General features: G+C 42.3%; 1 pseudogene; it reads right to left on the bottom strand.

Annotated features, from left to right (window-relative positions):
- Positions 1 to 274: 274 nt before the first annotated feature.
- The window catches only part of LOC115114178 (D-ribitol-5-phosphate cytidylyltransferase-like), a 43,460-nt pseudogene continuing 28,165 nt past the window's right edge, over positions 275 to 15,569 (bottom strand).

A 15,569-nucleotide genomic window follows, 5' to 3' on the forward strand; every position in this document is an offset into this window, starting at 1 on the left:
TATAGTGTTTTTGCGGACATTACTGTAGTATTTACTATAATATTCTACAGCATTCTATAGTAAGTACATCACATGATCGAGGGATACTACAGTGTGTAGTATATTATACTGCAGTTTACTACAGAATTATTTAGTAAATACTGTAGTATACTATAGTAAACTGTAGTATTTCTCCATGTGAATGAAACGCAGTACTGTTTGAAGTCTCAGACCATAGGACTATAGACAGTCTCACACACTTGCAAAGCAAGCTGTCTCCATATACACCCCTGTCTCATGTTAAACTCTTCCCTATCACACGGTTCCTTTTTCTCGTGCAGTTCATGTCATACACAGAGTTTGAAGGCTCAAAGTGTTTCTCAAACACACACCTTGTGGCAAAGCCGTAGGTGGGTAGTAGTGATAAGGGTGGTCCAAGGCGAGGCTGGACGAAGTGGTCTGCTCTTCCAGGTTGGCTCACGCCTGGAGCAGTAAGGGCGGGGCTTCTGTCCCGGATCAGAGCACATGATATCTGGGTCACCCTCTCCACTGGCCGCCCCAAAGTGTAGCTTCCTGCAGCATGCACATACATACAGAGAGACACTGTTAGCATCCTTAGTGCATACAGACACACTGAGAGATGATGTTTGGATCGTCTGCATAATCTGATCCACAGACAGACATACTGTGCTGCTGCATATCCTGATCTATCAAACCAATCACAGTGGGGAGGATCTCCTTCACACACGTTTGACTGTTCAAATACAATACACAGCTCTTTGAGCTCCTTCAGAACAGACAAAAACAGTACAATCCACCAAGTATACCCATCGGTGTTCAGACACACACAACCTGCTGGGATCACACCAGAAGCCTTGTGATTGACAGATACCGTGTCTTACACAGAACCTCCCATGTCGAGTCCATTGTGTCTTAGGAGGATTCCTCCCTGGAAAAGCAGCCCTTCTCACGTTCTCCGGTGTTGTAATGCCTAGTGCATGTCCAGAAAATCAGCCAAACAAACATCTGAATTCTCCTAAATCGAATTTAGTTAAGAATTACCATTTGCAGGGTGGGTGGGGAAATGATCGTTGCCCACATGTGATTCGATAGCGAGTTCAATCAACAGACGGAAGCAATTTGAAATGGGAGAACTTCGAAATTAAACCTCTATATGATTTTTTTCAAATGTGCGTTTCTGAATCACAGGTCCCGTTGCACTCGTAAGCCCGAGTGAGGGCATTCTTTACAGTTTACAGTGCATGATATTGGACAGATCTACAGCAAACCACACGTTCAACTACAGACGGAATGTGTGTGTGTGTCTCTGATCTAACAGGCTAGGGTCCCACTGCTTTTAAAGGCAGACTCTACTGTTGTGGTCGTTTGCTTTCGTGATTCCTCTGAGCCTTGTGTGTTTTTTCCAGGCTGCGAATGCCTTTTGTAATCGTCTTTCACTCCCTTCTCCATTCCTGACATCAGTGAGTGACTCCCGGTTTGGGGTAGTACTTGCTTGATGAGGCCTCAGCATTGGGACAGGGCTGGTTTCTGTCTTTCAGACACAGCAGTGTTTAGAAAACTATGGCGCTGCCGTCCTGTTCCACCACTGATCTGAGATCTGAGGGGGGATCTCTCGACATGTACTCTACTCTATACTCGGCCTGGTCAATTTCACATTGGACCTCATGGGTTTGAATATCAGCCTAGTCACAAAGCATTGGAAACTGTGATGAAATGAGATTTCATTAAATGCTTACGTTCTCCACATGTTTGAATTTTTTTGAATGATTGTTAGAGTGACTACTTGTTCGTGAACCTACAGTGCTTATTCTATTGCTACGGTGTCCATATAAGGACAGCCTCAGAGTCACAAGGAGTTAGTGTCTGCACTCATCTCCCAGTGGAATGACGTGTAATTGGTTTCCTGCTTGATTTCATTGTGTAAAATTATAATAAAAACATTTCTAATTCAGCCCCTCCTGGGTATTATTCAGATGAAACGTTATCAGTGACCAGACCTAAGGTGTGAGAGCGTTCAGAGCAGTGAGCGTGGAATCAGGCCTGACCGTGGTTAATGTGACTGAGCACTGGGATCCAGAGCTCCTGGAGTAACTCCCTAATCAGAACCAGTGTTGGGGAGTCAGATGACAAGCATTTTCCACACCAAGAGGGGATCCGAGGCTACAACTGCTGCTAGACGGATCAGCAATAATCTATTGATTAAAGCAGCACAAAGTCATAATGGAGTCAAAATATGGTAGGTTTGAGCAGGCTCCAGGAGTATTTCATTTCAGCTTTTCCTGTGTTTGCCTATTATGTTTTTCTATTTACATTTGGCCCTGGTTTTAAGAAATCAGAAAAAATGGTCTCTCCTGTTTTTCTTTAAGATGTACCAACGTCATTGTTCTTTTACTTAAAGGGATACTTCGGGATTTTGGCAATTAAGCACGTTATCTACTTGAACTCACTTGAACTCATGGACACCATTTTTATGTCTCTGCTTCCAGTATGAAGGAAGTTGGAGGCAATTTCGCGCGCCAATTCTAACTAGCGTTAGCGCAATGACTGGAGGTCTATGGTATCTACTAGCATGCTAGCAGTTACCATAGACGACCAGTCATTGCGCTAACGCTAGTTGGCAACTTCCATCAAAATTTATGCAGACATAAAAATGGTATCCATGAGTTGATCTGACTCTGGGGAAGTAGATAAAGGGCTTCATTGCCCAAATCCTGAAGTACCCCTTTAATTACTAGTACTTGGCAATGCAGCCTGGTATCATAGACTAGATGTGACATAGTAAACGTAATTCCGTGGGACTCAAATTCGGAAGATATGTTACGTTTGGTAAGGTTACATAAGACAGATGGTTACTTAAGGCAAAAGCAGGGAGGATGGGGAGATACAACACGAATGCCTAGCAACCAATAAGCATGTTAGCTAACCCTTCCCCTAACCATTTTAGCTAACCCTTTCCCTAACCATTTTAGCTAATTCTTTCCCTAACCTTAACCCTTTTAACCCTTCCCCTAACCTCAACCCAACTCTAACCCCTAGCCTATCTATCCAAAGTTAGCCAGCTAGCTACAGTAGCCACCTAGTTAGAATTCGTAACATATCATACGTTTTGCAAATTCGTAACCAATTTTTTATTTTACCTTTATTTAACTAGGCAAGTCAGTTAAGAACAAATTCTTATTTTCAATGACGGCCTAGGAACAGTGGGTTAACTGCCTGTTCAGGGGCAGAACGACAGATTTGTACCTTGTCAGCTCGGGGATATGAACTTGCAACCTTTCGGGTTACTAGTCCAACGCTCTAACCACTAGGCTATCCTGCCACCCCTATTGTACATTTAGAAAAATTCGTAATATATAATAGGAATTGTAATTCATAACATATCATACGAAATGGATGATGGACATCTACCAATTAATACATACCATACGAAACATAACATAGCAAACTAAATGGAGTGTCTCAGAATTACATACAGAATAATATGAAATGCTCTGAGACCAGGTTGGGCAATGAGGATGGGGGCCAATACATCTGTGAACAGTCAACAGAATATGGCAGCAAACGCACTCTTTTACCCTAACGTTGACTGGATATTCCTCCATTACAGAAATACACGTTGGTTTGTCAGAGGCTGGGAGGCAAAGCTTTGCGAGAAACCAAAGCATTCCAGGAAATCTGATTGCAACTCTTCCCCATTATTTGCACCGTAAACTGCCTTCAATCTAATTCAGAAAAATAACCTATTGACAAAGGCCATGGCAATCAGTTCATCACACGGAATCGATTCCAGAATGTTCCATGTGTTTGAGGCATTTAGTGAACTATGAGGATGATAAATGTGATGAACATGTTCATTAGTCCATTATTTACCACCCAAGTGCATTGTCAAAGAGAAAGTCTGGGAAAGCTTTAAGAGTATAGGGCCGTGTCGTGGGCTCATTTGAGACAGCTACAATCTCAGCCCTTCTAACCACCAAGCTAATGATCACTCCCCTTAACGAGGTCTGTTTGGTTATGAGCGCAGCATGACAAGCCTAACTGCTGGAAAATAAAAAAGAAAGGAATAACAAAAGAGAGGAATCGAGAGAAAGCGACTGGAGATCACCAAGGAGGATCAACGTTTTAAGCCCCGTCTAAGCCTTTGCGTGGAATTATTTCCACTTGGAAAATACATGCCTTTAAAATATGAATCATACTTCATAACAACGCATTATTAAATCAACTAGTCGCTCTTGGGTACATGAGCAAGAATTGAGTCCCTTTGAAGTCACTGCAGCTTTGAGTGGACACAACTGTCGCTGGCTGTTGCCAACTTGAGCAATCGGGGGACAAGGACCTGGTCAGGGAGGTGACCAGAAACCCGATGGTCAACCTGGCCCGATGGTCACTCGGAGTTCCAGAGTTCCTCTGTGGAGATGGGAAAACCTTCCAGGAGGAGAACCATCTCTGCAGCACTCCGCCAATCAGGCCTTTATGTTAGAATGGCTAGACGAAAGCCACTCCTCAGTAAAAGGCACGACAGCCCGCTTGGAGTTTGCACCTAAAGGACTCTAAGACCATGAGAAACAAGATTGGCCTGAAGGCCAAGCGTCACGTCTGGAGGAAACCTGGCACCATTCCTACGGTGAAGCATGGTGGGGGAAGCATCATGCTGTGGGGATGTTTTTCAGCAACAGTGACTGGGAGACTAGACTAGCCCGAGTGAAAGATGAATGGAGCAAAGTACAGAGAGATCCTTGATGAAAACCTGCTCCAGAGGGCTCAGGACCTCAGAACGGGGCGAAGGTTCACCTTCCAACAGCACAACAACCCTAAACACACAGCCAAGACAACGCAGGAGTGGCTTCGGGACAAGTCTCTGAATGTCCTTGAGTGGCAGAGCAAGAGCCCGGACTTGAACCCGATCTAAAATCCTGAAAATAGCTGTGCAGCGATTTTAGAATAAGGCTGTAACGTAACATGTGGAAAAAGTGAAGGGGTCTGAATACTTTCTGAATGCACTGTATAAATGGTCGCAAATTGAAATGTAGGCCTATCCGATGACAGAAAGAGGAAACCGAGGCATAAATAATGTCAGTTCACTCAAGGAACCGCAGCTCACTCAAATTACTCTGGATGAGCTTGACAGACATGGCGGATACCTCTCCTGACCCTAGCTCACCCACTAAACTTTTCTGTCATTGGCAGAGTCTCTGTCTGTTCTGTGCTCCCTTCTTCTCTTCTTTCCACTGCTGGCGCTCCAGGATGCATAAACCCCTCTCCCTAATGAGGCCCTATCTGGCCCATTGTTACGAACACATTCACTCAAGTCACACACGCACACTCAACAGGTAGTCCCTGTATATAGCCATGTTATTTTCCACTCCCTGTATATAGCCATGTTATTTTTACTCGTAATTGCTATTCACTGTGTATTTATTCCTCGTGTCACTATTTCTATTCCGAAGGGCCTGTAAGTAAGCATTTCACTGTTAGTCGACACCTGTTGTTTACGAAGCATGTGACGAATAACATGTGATTTGATTCACTTGCTGTGAGAGAGGGAATCTGAAACGAGGGGGGATTTTCATTTCTCCATGTCCCTAGCAGCATGTAGTCTAGTCAGACCCAATAACATGTCCTCTAGGGCCGAGGTGGTTTTCCATTGGCTCTCAGTCTCACCATTTCTTCCAGAGGTTTAATATGGATGGGGAAAACAGTTGGTTGTGGTGCAACACCACACACAAAGAGGCCTACAGTATCTCTGAGGCATAGAGGAGAGCTGAGACATGTGGAATAGAAAAACACCTGACTTGGAGTAAAAGTATTATAAAACAGGTAGTTTGGATTCTGAATGCTGATTGGCTGAAACGGCATAAATGTAATGATTGCATTGTAATCAATGCTTGTCAAATGCCTGCTCTAAATATGTGTGCCAATAAATACGTATACACACTAGGTATAGTGCCCACCTGTGTTGTGGGATACAATGAAAAATGTCCCTACACATGTATCTGAGACCTGGTGCTTTCACAACAAGGGTATGTCCATTATTGGGACATTTCATATTAACTAGGAAATATGAAATGAACCCAAATGAGCTTGACAAATGCAGCACTAGACTAAAACCACAGAACACTTTGATAATGGAATATATTTCACCAATATTAGACATGGGGTAACCTCACTTTCCATTTATCATTCCATTTGATAATTTAATCATGGCCTTTCATCTAGAAAATCTCCCAGACAAAAGTCCATCACTTGCACATATTAATGGGAAAAGTGTCACAAGTCATACAGCATATGCCATATGTAAATCCAAGAGCAGAACACACAGTTATACGCATATAAAAGTTACTCCTCTAAATCAGTCATCCACATCTCCTATTTTAGCACCTAATACATGCCCTTCCTACGTAGACGTGTTCACTTCAAAGTGCATCGACAAATTAACTTAGAATAGGTATCAAAAGTTAGTGACATATGGGATAAACACAAATGCTCTCTCGCACGCACACACTAGCCTTGTTATTCCAAACTGAAACCACACGTTTCCAGAATGGAACTCCAAATCATTACGGAGTCTATTTTTGCATACTGTTTAAGAGGAGGATTTTGACAGGAGTAAAACTATATGTCTTTCAAAGAGGAGAAAACATCAGCAGACCACACAATAAGCAATCCTTTGAGTACTAGTTAACTTTACTTTTAAAATGCCACAGATGGGATCAACCTTTCCATCATGGAAGCAGAGCTGTGTATAGCAGTCCACCGCCACACATGAAGGGGCTCTTTGAAGCTTTGGCTTTTTTTTAGCAATTAGGAGTTTTAACAGTGACAATTTGCACGCCTCTGTCATTTTGAGATCTCAAGCCCTGAGGACTAGCTACCGAGGGCTCCCACTTCTGTTCCCTTCATGGATTGCCAGTGGAGCTGGAGTCCTCAGTAAAAACAGCTCATGGAAAAGCTTTCAGTAGCGCCGGGCCAAGTGCACTGCAAAGACCTGTTAGAATCACACTACCCAGCGGAGAAGTCGGCCAAGCGGCCTATTGAGACATACCGTACGACAAATGTTTTGGACGTACTGTAATTGTTTTCCTATACTTGTACCGTTAGCCACGAGGGCAGTATCAGTTTCTGTGGGCAGTTTCAAACTCTTCCATGAGCGGCTCCCTCCTTGCTAAAAAAAAAAAACGCCGAAAATTAGAGACTTGTTTATTATCGTCTAAAATAGTAAGCTGAAATAAGAAAAAGCAGTATAAGAAGCTCTCCCCAAATGACCTATGAGGGGAGTCCCACTGGTTTAAAAGAATTGTGTTTCAGCCTTCTGCCAGCATGTACTTTTGTGGGTATTGAGGACCTACGGCCCCCTCCACTCTCATTCTAGGGGGAGGCGGTCGCTAGGGGCTAAACACACAGAGGGGGATAGCAGGTCTGGTTAATGTCCGGTTCAGAGACTTGATATGAGCCCAAACGTAACACCCAACATTTGGGGTAACTTCATCCAAAGTACGGCCTACAAGGCTACTGCTTGGGCCATGCTAAGTTAGGAGGACCCTTGAGATTAGTGATTCGGGCCAAAGGGTCTGGAAGTGAGATAATGTGACAGGTCGCTGGTCAATGATTTTAGGGCGAGGCGCTGAATTTGCCCGAATGTCTGTATTTGGGATGACCTTGTCCTTCCCATTCTGCCGCACTTCATTTGAAAATGACACGTATTGCATGAGCATGCTTAAGTGTGCCGATGTGTATCCTCCTCCATTTGTGTGGAACTTTTGTGAGTCTCCTCAGACTTTCCAGCCAAGGAAAACCGCACTTGTATTGATACATAGCTGCTTCTTAGACCCCATTGACACGACAATTGTTGTTGCACAAACCGCTCACAGTACAGTGAGAAACCCCTTTCAAAGTGAGTTTCCAAAATATCCTGACAACTACAGCATGTATAGACTTCCCTTTGACTAATCAAACAACAAACCCAGTCAAAATGGGACACAGAGCATTTCAAGCAAAGAAAATAAAGGAAGTTTGTGTTTCCATAGGGTCTTTTCAGAATGAATGCTGTGTTATTTCAACAAGCTCTAGTGAGTGATGACTTGAATTTGGCCCACCGGCAGACATACGTCTAACAGTAACCAGGACATTGACTCTTTAGTCATAGAGGCATGAAGACATGGGGAGGATGTACGCACTGGGACATACCAAACTCCACTCACTCACACACCTCATCATAGTAGAAAGTCCCCACATTGCAGATAAACATGACACGGTCTGTATCGTAGGACATCTCAGGTCAAAGACAAGTACTGGTATTTTGCTCACTGACACACCCAGACATGACACACCCAGACATGGACTTAAACACAGTACATCCTGGTCACGGCTTAGTGTCCTCACTTCCACTCCAAACACGGAGGTAGAATGTAATCGCAGACATATCTCCCATAAGCCAGGCATACAAACACCGGTGCAACAATGTGTTTCTACACTTCTGTCAAAACAACCGCATCTCACAGACTAAACAACAAGGGGATATGCAGGCCGTGCGGCCTACCAGACGATGAGCGTGAGACTGAGTGGGCAAGCAATGGGCCGTGCAATTGATATCAAAAACACTAAAAATACCAATAGGTGTTTGAGACAGACGCATTACTGATCTAAATCAAATCTAAACATATGGAATTAGATTCTATTATCATCACCTTCAAAGATATCTGTAGGTAATGATGTTCTAACATTGTAATCACACTCAAGGTTTACTGTGAGGATTTTCCACATCTCAAAACACACAATACCATATCACAGTGAGGCCTTTCCCCCCAATGTAGACACAGGCACACATCTGAAGGGTTAACACTACTCAAAGTAGCCTTAAAAAGAGCCTGTAAAGCAAAAGCGTAATCCTTCCAGTGCCATGTCTCTTATAAACTATAGTACCTAGGTGTCTGACTAGACTGTAAACTCTAATTCCAGACTCACATTAACTTCTTCGAGATAGGGGGCACTCTTTTTTAAGTTTTGGATAAAAAACGTTCCCGTTTTAAACAAGATATTTTGTCACGAAAAGATGCTCGACTATGCATGTAATTGACAGCGTTGGAAAGAAAAAACTCTGACGTTTCCAAAACTGCAAAGATATTATCTGTGAGTGCCCCAGAACTAATGCTACAGGCGAAACCAAGATGAAGTTTCATACAGGAAATGCCCCAGATTCTGAAGGCGCTGTGTTCCAATGTCTCCTTATATGGCTGTGAATGCGCCAGGAATGAGCCTGCCCTTTGTGTCGTTTCTCCAAGGTATCTGCAGCATTGTGACATATTTGTAGGCATATCATTGGAAGATTGACCATAAAGAGACTACATTTACCAGGTGTCCGCCCGGTGTCCTGTGTCAAAATTATTGCGTAATCTCTAGGTCCATGCGCGTTCCATTTCTTCAGAAGAGAAAGTCAACTGCCACGAAGGATTTATCGTCGATAGATATGTGAAAAACACCTTGAGGATTGATTCTAAACATCGGTTTGTCATGTTTCTGTCGATATTATGGAGTTAATTTGGAAAAAAGTTAGCGTTTTAATGACTTAATTTTCGTTTTTTTTCTTACCCAAACGTGATGAAGAAAACGGAGCGATTTGTCAACACAAATAATCTTTTTGTAAAAACTGAACATTTGCTATCTAACTGAGAGTCTCCTCATTGAAAAAATCTGAAGTTCTTCAAAGGTAAATTATTTTATTTGAATGCTTTTCTGGTTTTTGTGAAAATGTTGCATGCTGAATGTCAGGCATAATTCTATGCTAGGCTATCAATACTGTTACACAAATGCTTGTTTTGCTATGGTTGAGAAGCATATTTTTGAAAATCTGAGATGACAGTGTTGTTAACAAAAGGCTAAGCTTGAGAGCAAATAGATTTATTTCATTTCATTTGCGATTTTCATGAATAGTTAACGTTGCGTTATGCTAATGAGCTTGCGGATAGATTTACACAATCCTGGATACAGGTTTTTTTCGTAGCTAAACGTGACGCAGAAAACGGAGCGATTTGTCCTAAACAAATAATCTTTCAGGAAAAACTGAACATTTGCTATCTAACTGAGAGTCTCCTCATTGAAAACATCTGAAGTTCTTCAAAGGTAAATGATTTTATTTGAATGCTTTTCTGGTTTTTGTGAAAATGTTGCCTGCTGAATGCTAACGCTAAATGCTACGCTAGCTATCAATACTGTTACACAAATGCTTGTTTTGCTATGGTTGAGAAGCATATTTTGAAAATCTGAGATGACAGTGTTGTTAACCTGTTGCTTCTACTCGGGACGCTTGCGTCCCAACTAGAGCTCTGGAAATGCAAATGCGCTACGCTAAATGCTAATAGTATTAGTTAAAACTCAAAAGTTCATTAAAATACACATGCAGGGTATCGAATTAAAGCTACACTCGTTGTGAATCCAGGCAACAAGTCAGATTTTTAAAATGCTTTTCGGCGAACGCATGAGAAGCTATTATCTGATAGCATGTAACACCCAAAAAGACCCACAGGGGACGTAAACAAAATAATTAGCATTTCGGCGTTACACAAACCGCACAATAAAATAGAAAACATTCATTACCTTTCACCATCTTCTTTGTTGGCACTCCTAGATGTCCCATAAACACTATTTGGGTCTTTATTTCGATTAAATCGGTCCATATAAAGCCTAGATATCGTTATATGTAGACTGTGTGATAAACGAAAAAAACCTCAGTCAATTAATTGTGGTTCACCTTTATCAATGGGTTCAAGTAGCGCATGGATATATTTTCCCATTTTCAGTGATCAGTTTTTCCTGTGCTTTTCGATGTAAATGCCGTTCTGGTAAAGCCACAGCAGTGATTTAACCAGTTTTATAAACGTCTGAGTGTTTTCTATCCACACAGACTAAGCAAATGCATATACTATATTCCTGGCATGAGTAGCAGGGCGCTGAAATGTTGCGCGATTTTTAACAGAATGTTCAAAAAAGTAAAGGGTCGACTTAAGAGGTTAACAAAAGGATAAGCTTGAGAGCTAGCATATTGATTTAATTTCATTTGCGATTTTCATGAATAGTTAACGTTGCGTTATGGTAATAGCTTGAGGCTGTAGTCACGATCCTGGATCCGGGATGGCTCGACGCAAGAAGTTAAGCATCTCCAATCCAAAGTTAAATCTAGAATCGGCTTCCTATTTCGCAACAAAGCCTCATTCACTCATGCTGCCAAATTTAGCCCCGTAAAACGGACCATCCTACCGATCCTTGATTTCTGCGATGTCATTTACAAATTAGCCTCCCACACTCTACTCAGCAAATTGGATGCAGTCTATCACAGTGCCATCCGTTTTGTCACCAAAGCCCCATATACTACCCACCACTGCGACCTGTATGCTCTCGTTGGCTGGTCCTTGCTACATACTCGTCGCCAAACCCACTGGCTCCAGGTCATCTATAAGTCTTTGCTAGGTATAGCACCGCCTTATCTCAGCTCACTGGTCATCCCCAAAGCCAACACCTCCTTTGGCCACCGTTCCTTCCAGTTCTCTGCTGCCAATGACTGGAACAAATTGCAAAAATCACTAAAGTTGGAGACTTATATCTCTCTCACTAACTTTAAGCGTCAGCTGTCAAGAGCAGCTTACCGATCGCTGGAGCTGTACAGTGTCACGTTCTGACCTTAGTTCCTTTGTTATGTCTTTGTTTTAGTATGGTCAGGGCGTGAGTTGGGTGGGTTGTCTATGTTCCGTTTTCTATGTTGTGTTTTTGCATTTGGCCTGGTTTGGTTCTCAATCAGAGGCAGGTGTTGTTAGTTGTCTCTGATTGAGAATCATACTTAGGTAGTAGCCTTTTCCCACTTGTGTTTCGTGGGTGTTTATTTTCTGTCTAGTGTTTTTTGCACCTTACAGAACTGTTTCGGTTTCGTTTCTTTCTCTTTGTTATTTTGTTTAAATAAATATCATCATGAGCACATACCCTGCTGCGCTTTGGTCATCATCTTCTTTCCACGACAGCCGTTACACACAGCCCATCTGTAAATAGCCCATCCATCCAACCAACTACCTAACTCATCCCCAAATTTGTTTTTCTGCTCTTTTGCACACCAGTATTTCTACTGGCACATCATCATCTGCACATATATCACTCAAGTGTAACTTGCTAAATTGTAATTACTTCGCCGCTATTGGCCTATTTATTGCCTTAACTCCTTACTTTATTTGCATACACTGTATACAGATTTGTCTATGATGTTATTGACTGTACGTTTGTGTGTAACTCGGTGTTGTTGTTTTTGTTGCACCACTTTGCTTTATCTTGGCCAGGTCGTAGTTGTAAATGAGAACTTGTTCTCAACTGGCCTACCTGGTTAAATAAAGGTGAAATAAAAATAAAGACGTGTTAACTCTACCCGCAAATAATGTGGGTGGTCAATACTGTGGGTGGTGTATACTGTGGGTGGTCAATACTGTGGGTGGTCAATACTGTGGGTGGTCACAGTACACAAAGTGATAAAATAAATTCACATATGAATACACTTTGGAGTTCTTTGCCTGAGTATATGTTTACAAACTAATTAAGAGAGACCTGGAATGTATTAATCCACTATAAGAAAATATCCTTTTGTTCGTAATAGTTCCCGTAGTTGGAATGCCGTTTCCCCGATTGGGACATGTAGAGTCTAAGTCAAGTCTTATCACAGAGTGAGAGAACCCATTGCTGGTCTTTTTAATCGACCAAATCAAAGCTGAGTAAACAGTGCTTTTGGTATGTCTAAGTCCTCCGCAGCCAAACTCCTGCGGTTGAGTTTCACACATACCGACACACATCTGGTGCACTCTGGGCACAAAAGATCAAGCTTGATATCCTGCAAGTCGCCTGGGTCCACATCTTCCCAAGGCCCTATGGGCCCTGGTTCAAAAGTAGTGCACTATATAGTGGAAAGGGTGCTATTTGAGACTCATCTAGGGTGTTTCTTATCTCGGTTTCCACAGGGCTCCACCATAACAGTAACAGGCATCATTATGAGAAAACAAAGAGAACTAATTAGGCTTATGACAGGGGAAAATACTGTGCGAATGAATGGCTGCATATTGGAACATAAATCTGATGCTAACCATTAGAAGATCTACAGAAGACTGGCCAAATCTGTCAGCGCTGTCGGATATGTTATTGGAGTGACGCAAAACAGCTTTCACATTGGGGTTGAGTTTTTGCAAGCACTTGATTCACTTTATCTATGGTTCGTTCAGCCGTGCACTTTTCCTATGCAGTGCCTCAAATTATACAGTACACTTTTTCCAAACCCTGGTACATGACAGATTTCAAATCAACAGAGCGAACTATTCACATGTATTTGAATTACTGTTTTAATTCCAGTTTACATCATTCCTTGTATTCTCACCGTGCCAGTCCTTTTCTAACAAAGGTAAAATAGTGCTTACATTTGTCCTGTTTCACTGCATGTACAAGTAGGTAACCTGTACCAGTGTGAGGTTTGAAATGGAAATGTGTTTTTTTGCATATCCCAACTCCTCCTGAGACACCTTCATAGAGTGGGGTCACGGCCAGGGTTCAGCCATTATTCACGGCGACCCTGGAGCAATTTGGGTATGAAGCAATTAAGTGCCTTGCTCAAGGGCAGATTGACAGATTTTTCACCTTATCAGATCGGCTACCTGCCACCCCATATGGAAGTACTCTTGAAGGGTGCGCTACTCAAGGTCTATACCCATCTTAGTTAACACAAATACACGTGACATCTTAGCCCAGGAAAACTGCTGAGCTGTGGTTGAGAGGGATTGGGAGCGTGCCCGAGACCACAGTGGCGGTGGTCGTCCCTGCTCTCCCATGATCCCCTGTGACCTCGGCGAGGGTGCACGTCCAGGTAAGACTATGAGAAGGGTGTACAGTTTCGCCTGCCTGCCATGCAGACGGTGGACCTAAACAGGGAAGAGAATAGAACTATAAAGCGTTCCCTTTTTCTTACTCTCGTTTTTCTTTCTTTTTTTCTTCTTTTCCAGAGGCTAATCTCTTCTCAGGTATTCCTGGTCTGGGATCTTTGAGGAGAAGGAAACGCGGGGAGGGTAAACATCAGGGCTCTCACTGCAGGGATTAGAGCGCCCATATATCACTGTGACAACCCTCTTTTCATGCTGTGACAGGTTGCCAGGACCCTGGACTGGGGGGGATCCGGTGACACTTCCTATCGCCGCGGCAGCCATTGATAGGGGATACGATCATAGTTTTCACACCGTAAGATTGGCTTACTGCACTAGAGCGTCTCCCAACTCTCACCACCGACAACTTCAGCCAACGGCTTAAATGGTCTGAGTGTTCAGTGTTCACACATCATGGCACACATGTCAGGTGTGCATCTTTGGTCAGGTAGAATAACACCATCGCAACAGGTCTGTGGAGGGGCTTTGATCACAGATCTTTCCACAAAGGCGGCAGTTCATTGTCCATGACTCCATTTGTTCAGCTTGGGAGAAATCTTTACCTTAGGTAAACAGGAATGGTTCTGCAACGCTGCGTTCCAGCTGTGGGTGTTGCCTTGAATAACATGAAACCACAGTCATGGCTCCTTTCAGTAGATCAACTTTGGGTCCAAAAATACATTTTCTGAAAGCCAATGAGTTGGGGATGAAGAAATTCTTAATTTAAATTTTTTTAAATGGCATGCATTTATTCATCTGTAAAGCTAAAATACTATGAAAGTTGCTATTAATATGTGCAAAAGTGTACTTATGTGGCAATCCATTCTACTGTAGATAAATATATCTCAAACCGCAGACATTCAGTTCACAATTATCCTGTACAGACTTCAGGGTGTGTCTTGTATTCCCCCGTATGATACATAACAGAAGCATTTCAATTATCTCCATTAAGTTCATCCCTACTTACTGTGGTTGACAACAACCATTCATTTAACACCAAGTGACCAAGTGAAAACATTTAAGGAGGAACAAGAGCTGTATGCTGTTAAGCAGGTCATTTTGGGGTCACATTAACTCATGCACAGACTAGGCCTGGGCGATATGGCCAAAATGTCATATCATGGTATTTTTCACATTTTTGACGGTATTTGACGTTTTTGATTAATAAAAGTCCTAAATTTGCTTTAAGAGTAGTGTGTGATCCTAGGGTGGCAACACACATATTCTACATTATTTCAAAGGGTCTTTCTCCAGTCTGATTGTTTTATACTGTTCAATTCAACTTCAACCTCAAATAATTTCCTGCATTTCCATCAATTTCTGCCTTTCCTGCACTCATTTGAGATCATTTCCACACTGCCACGATATGGGCAAAAATACTAGGCCTTATTTTTAACCAAATGTTGCAATTGCGAATTAGATCAATATACTTGGGTGAACTTTTGGAATCATGGAAATAGAATGTTTATTCTAATTCTATAGTTAGAAAATAAATAATAATGTGCACTTTGAATACAGTGTTGTTTGACATGACAACAAATGAAAATACCACGGAAGAGTTATTGTGACAGGGTAGGAACCAAAGTGATGTTCAGTGTTTCCTAGGGGACCCAATAATCTTTGGCTACATTAAATCTTTAT

Source organism: Oncorhynchus nerka, linkage group LG3, assembly GCF_034236695.1.
Source record: "Oncorhynchus nerka isolate Pitt River linkage group LG3, Oner_Uvic_2.0, whole genome shotgun sequence".
Taxonomy (NCBI): domain Eukaryota; kingdom Metazoa; phylum Chordata; class Actinopteri; order Salmoniformes; family Salmonidae; genus Oncorhynchus; species Oncorhynchus nerka.